Source organism: Cyprinodon variegatus, unplaced genomic scaffold (genome assembly GCF_000732505.1).
Source record: "Cyprinodon variegatus isolate N-32 unplaced genomic scaffold, C_variegatus-1.0 Scaffold139, whole genome shotgun sequence".
Taxonomy (NCBI): domain Eukaryota; kingdom Metazoa; phylum Chordata; class Actinopteri; order Cyprinodontiformes; family Cyprinodontidae; genus Cyprinodon; species Cyprinodon variegatus.
In genome coordinates this window covers 799,612-805,793 of record NW_015150592.1, presented here as the reverse complement: position 1 = coordinate 805,793, position 6,182 = coordinate 799,612, and positions in this window count along the sequence as shown.

Below are 6,182 nucleotides of genomic sequence, written 5' to 3'. Positions count from 1 at the left end.
ATAGATAATTTCGTTTTGGGAATAATCTACCTGAATACATTGGCTGCACTCATTGCAAATTATCTTTTAAAAAGATTCTGAGACTCCATTTGATGCCCTGTAGTGGTTTTTCTTTTATTCGATGTTTTATTTTTTTGCTTTATTGCCTGTTTTATTTTAGTTGTTCTTTTTGCGCATTCTCTGATCATATCTAAACTACTGTGTGTTGAGAAATTACATTTTTGAAAATACAATATTTATGACTGTGCTTTACATTGTATGTTTTTAATGTGGACCGCAGGAATACTACCTGTTTGCCATGGCAACAGCTAATGGGGATTCTTAATAAAATTACAAATTACAAAACAACAAGACACTTACCTTCCAAATAACTTGTAAGTACCTTTGGTATCTACCGGAAACATATGTTTTAAATTAAGAAATAACTCTTTTCATTAGGTCTAATATATTTTCTTCAACATTCATGTTTTATGAAAAATTATGTTTAAAAAAAAAGCACAAATCTTGAAGAATATCACCAAATAAAATCACCTCACATCACAGCATATTCCCCTGGCATAAAGAGTTGTATCATCAATGGAAATGTGATGCATATTTTGCTTTAAAATGCTTGGAAAAATGGCTAAAGCTAGCATTTAGCAATATAACCAGAGAGCCATGATGCAATCATCTAAAGAGCCATCTGGAGTTCAATTTGCAGACACATGTGATTATCAACATAAAATACTGCTTAATTGCACAGCATAGTTTCCAAAGTTTTATATGAATAATTTAATGCAGGTTTCCAACACAGACAATTTATATCCAGACATGCTTTACTAAAGAAAGTCCACTACAACAGGTTCCCAGAAGGTTTATTCAAAACAATTTAAATGTGGAATTCACTTCAGTTCTCAGCCTTAGTGGTAACCCTGGAGAGGTGAAGAAACCTTTTTGATTTCTATTGGTGAAATATTTAAAAGGGCATCGAAAATGTTCTTTCATGTGTCATTTCTGATTCACCTTGTGGTGTTTTATAGCTTACAATAACACACTGTCATTGGAATCTCACAAAATGTGAACATGTTCAAGGGGATAAAATAGATAAAATAGGGGATAGAAATAAAATATGAATTGTACACCTTAGTTTACAGTAACTAAGTGACAATATTTAATAGGACACAAAATTGAGCTTGAAAAGAAAATCTGTATGTAAATCCATTTACACAAAGACCAAAAAAATAAAAAAAAACATTGTGGTCATAAGAACTATTATGCAAGTTAACTATCATGAAATATAGTTAAATAAGTTGACAAATAATCATAGAAATCCATTATAACAAATGCATATAGGAAATCTAATGCCTTTGTCTTGTTCACAGAGGGAAAATCTTTCTTTGTCGAAAATCTGCCTCCGCTGTCACCCTCATTAGTGAGTTTTCTCACACCGTGAGCTCTTTATAGTGAGCAGGGGTAGTTTCCACAATGCTTTTCACTCCAGAACAACTGCATTTCAACACCAGTATATAAACATCACACAGGAAACAGATAATCCAAGCTGGAAGGACAGGGCTGTGCTCTCACAAAAATAGATGCCATTAATGTCAACACCAGAGCTGAAGCCATTAGAAAAGAAATCTGCTTTCAAAGGAAAAAAAATCCACCCTCACTTATTAAACACGGATGCCACATCCTAATTCTCTTCACAAAGATCAGAAATCTAACTCCATCCTGAACTGGATAGGACAGGAATGTTTGGGTTAGCAGCTAAATTTGGAGGATGATGATAATTAACATGGGCCGCTGCTGAAAGCTCTGTTGTTTTTGAGAAGTGCAACTTGTATTGTTTGTGAAAGCATTTTAAAAAATGTCTAAAACACTGTCAGAGGTTTTCATGATTAGAGGGAAATAAGAAACAAAACAAATTCTGAGGGTAGAAAGTTTGGGAAAAAGGTTAAATACAAAAATAACATGATAAATGTGTTTGTGTGAATTTCTAAATAAAATAATGTTGGCCTTAATGTTGTTTATTCGAGTACATTATTGTTACATGCACATACAAAAAGAAGCTTCACTTTTCTTGGTTTTAGTAGCTGATATTTCATCCTGGTGGCCTTTGGAAGTCATCATCTGGTTTAGCTTCATGGTGTCACAGCCATTAAACAAATGGTGCAAACAGTTTGAGCCTTTGAAAACAGGAAATGGTTTTTACAGACAAACTCACAAACTGAGTAAGTTTTTCTTTCTACGGTCACTACAATCTATCTTCCAGCCACATATTTCTGTTTTCTATTACCAGACATTTGAGATTGATCTAATATGAGTAATTTCCAAGGAATGGGAATGATGGATGGAAATATGGAATCATAGAGACGAGACTGTCTTTATTTTATTAAACTAAGCAGATGTCTATTCTGACCCTGGTGTGTAAAGCTTCTAATAAAGGAAATCATGTAAAAAAAAAAAAGTGTTTGTGTAAAAAGCTGCTCAACGAGTATCTCACTGTTTGATCATAACATCTGATTTATCTGTGCAGAATGTTGTAGTAAGAAAGAGAAGGATGTAAAGTTGTTAGGACAAACCACACTCCTGTCTGTGTGGTTTGTGCTTTGTGTGTTTGTCTTCCCTCCTCCACCAGGCGGCGCCTGGTCCTTATTCACCTCCTCACACACCTGTAAAGGGTTACCTTATTAACGGAGTGTTCTTAAGCTGCTGACTGCCACTACCTCATCGCCAGAGTGTTTGCCAGTTTTGGGTACTCTAGCCAAGCTGAGTTTTGCTGAGTCGAACTGAGTTTTTGTCATCTTGAGTTTTAATCTTGCTATTTTTGTCTTTGCCTCTCGGCAAAAAGTCATCCTGCAAACTGGACGTTTCGGACCTTCTCTCCCTGGAGGGATCAACTGAGCCTTAAACTGAGCTGGGGATTCAAACTGGAGGTTTGGATCCACTTCCTCCAAGGGATCGTTTGAGTTTCACACTGAGCAAGGGATTCATCTGCACCAAAGTCCATTCAAGTACCGCAGGAGTGGCAGTCAGTTTCTCCATTTTTCTACAAACAACCGCATTCTGGGTAAACCCTGTCCGCCCTCCGCTGAATGAGGCAAACACTGGAACACCCCACACCGACTGGAGTCAAAGAATAATCCACTTTTCTGGAAACGTGAGTCTGCAAACCATTTCTCCTCTTCAAGTTCGAGAATCAATTTTCCCACTGTACCTGAACTAACCGCAGTGTCTTCCCCTCACCTTTCAGTTCCGGTTGAGCAGTGTTCAGTGCAACACTGGAATCTCCACAAGCTTCTCAATAAACCTGTTAAACTTTTTCCCTGGTCTCTCTGTATTGGTTTCTCTGCATGTGGGTCCGAGCTCTTGATAAAATCAAGACAAACATGATGTCTTAATTCTGGTATAGTAAGGGGTAAAGCAACATAAAAACTACACAACAGAAATTTCTTTAAAAATGATAACCACAGGCAAAAGATCCACTTTTTAAAGTCATACTTCAAGAATCTTAATCGCAATTATTAGACCATTACAAAATGTTGTTCAGACACCTGGTTCAGAATGTAAATATTAAATGCAAAGTGAAATTAAAAGCAGTTAAAGATCAAAAAGCAATAAAATGAGCATCCCAAGGGGACACCATTAATATATAAATGTAAAAAAGTTATTCTGGGAAAAAAAGGACATTACTAAAAGAATTTATAGAAAAACTAAAGAAAAAACGGTTAGAAAAGGAATTAGGAGGAGTTGTAGAAGATGCAAAACATCCTTGAAAAGCAGGTGTTTATTGAATATGCAATATTGTTTTTTTTATTGTGCTCCTGTTTTAGGATAAGAGTGAGGACCAGTTTCAGTTTTTAACCTTTGGGTTTGAAGACACTTTTACAAAGTGAGGACACTTTAGGGTTAAGGTATATAAAGGGTTAAAAAATGAAAATCAACAGAGGTCAACACATAATCCTCACTACGTATAGCAAGACAAGAGAGTGTGTGTGTGTTTAATTGTGGGTATGTAAAGGTGCAATGGATGTGAGTTTCTAAGTTTCCTAAAAAGATTGAAGCTTTGCGGGACGTTTATTTTGGATTATGTTTTCCTGATAGAAGTGGGACAAACAGTGCATTGAGTGTGATTTGCCCCTTTCTGGACCCCTGCAGCATAAGCCGAGTCCAGATCTGGTTGATGGTATCCTATATCTCCCTGTGCTGTTCTCACCTCGTGTGCTAAGTCCTTCTCTCCTGTGCCATGCAGCTAAACTTCATTTTGCTATAGATCCTTTGAGCAGCTGAGTACAGCGACCAGTCGGTTGCAACTTCCAGAGAAAGAGAAGCCATTGGTGGGCCCTCTTTACCAGGAAGGCGGTGTTCTTGTTCCCAGAGAGATCAGAGGAAATGTGAAGGTCCTCTATCTTTGGAATATAATAATAATTACATATGTTAGAGAAGACTAAAGTACTTGCAGTGACTCTCTACTCTTTATTGATATAAGCTCCAAGTAGCTCTTAAAGCTCAGTAGATGAAGGTACCCTCATTGTAACTGTGCTTGTTCTTCATTTATTAAAGTAGGTAAAGGTGGAAGTAGTAGCAAGAGATTGGATTCTAATAAGAATAGCATTACTTCAATATAATATTACACAAGTAGAAAAAAAATGTATGATACAGCCCATTTTTTGAAGTTGAAGTTACTAAAGTAGATAACAGAGTGACTAGTTACTACCCATCTCTGCTTTTCAGGTGTATCCATTTCTCTGTGACTCTGTTTGAGGCTCACATTGAGATGCATTAACATTTGACATTGTCAGAAAGCAGAATGTTGGCCAGGATAAAATCCATGCTGGAAAATTCTGCACATCTTCTTCATGATGTGCTGGTCACCTAACGAAGCACTTGAGTCAGTGACTCATTTCATCACGCTGCATCACAGAGCACCACAGGAACTCATTCCTGCCTGTGGCCATCAAACTGTATAATTCATCTCTCATTTCATTTCAGTCATTTCATATCTTCTTATTTATTAATTTCATTACTTTTCTATGCGCATTAACGTGACCATTGCTTAATTGTAATTTGGTACTGAGAAGCATTGTAAATTGTAAATACCGTCGATTGCATATACTGTGACCCTTATCTTGTTCTTGTAACTTATTTTACTCTGTTTATATGGGAATTCTGTAATTTACTGTGTGGGCTGTAATTTTACTAATTTTACATATTTTATTCTATTATACTATATTTTATTTTGCTCTATTCTTCTTACAATCTTATTTTCCTCTCTTCTGTAAATGGTTGCACTGAAAAAAAAAGAATTTCCTGCAAGGGATAAAGCAGTGATTCTGATCCTGATTGTAGCTTTAAAAATTAATAATGTTCCAATGAGAACCTTGATTCTGTCAAAGGATAAATGAAAGCTAACGAGTATTTTCATCTGAAACAGGCTGATTGGAGTCAGAACAGGCAGATGGTGCTCCAATTCTTTCTGATGGCAGCCTGCTATCACATCTCTCCCTAAAAATGTCCCAGATAAGAGGACATCATGTCTGATTGTTAATTAGGAGGAAAATGGTTTGAGAGCAACCGTTTGGCAAAGGAGGCTCAACAAATAATCAAAGCAGTCTACAGCCATTTCCTACTATTTTTCCTTACTTTACGGTTATGTTGCATTGATAAATCCAACTATTTTCCTTCTAAACTCTAATTACACTCCAACTAATAAAATCAGATAAAGCTCTATGCTTTGAGCCATTGGCTTTAGGGATTTATAAAGATGAATTTCCAAATCAGGGAGGATTAGAGAAGTCTGGATTCAAGCAGCACTGTGAGAAAGCCTCATCAAAGACTGGAGTTAAAGCAGACTCGCCTCACTTCCCCTCCATTTCCCCTGATCCCTACCTCACTGGGAAGAAGTCTGTGTAGGTGGTACAGCCTTCTTAATGTTGACTATTTGTGTCTCCGAGTTCCCACTGCATCCTGAGAACCTTTTCCTGCCATCTGTTAAGGGCAAAGCCAGGAAAAGGGGTTTACGCACCCGCCGTCTGTTAACTGCAGCAGAATTGTGTGCAAACCTTTTGTCATCTCATTTTTCCTGTGTGGACACTTGAAAGAGTCTGGATGACTGTTTATATATAAATACAGATGAACAAACATGCGTGTGACCATCAAGGATGGGCAGGTTCACAGGACGTGACTCAGTTGGAAAAAAAAAA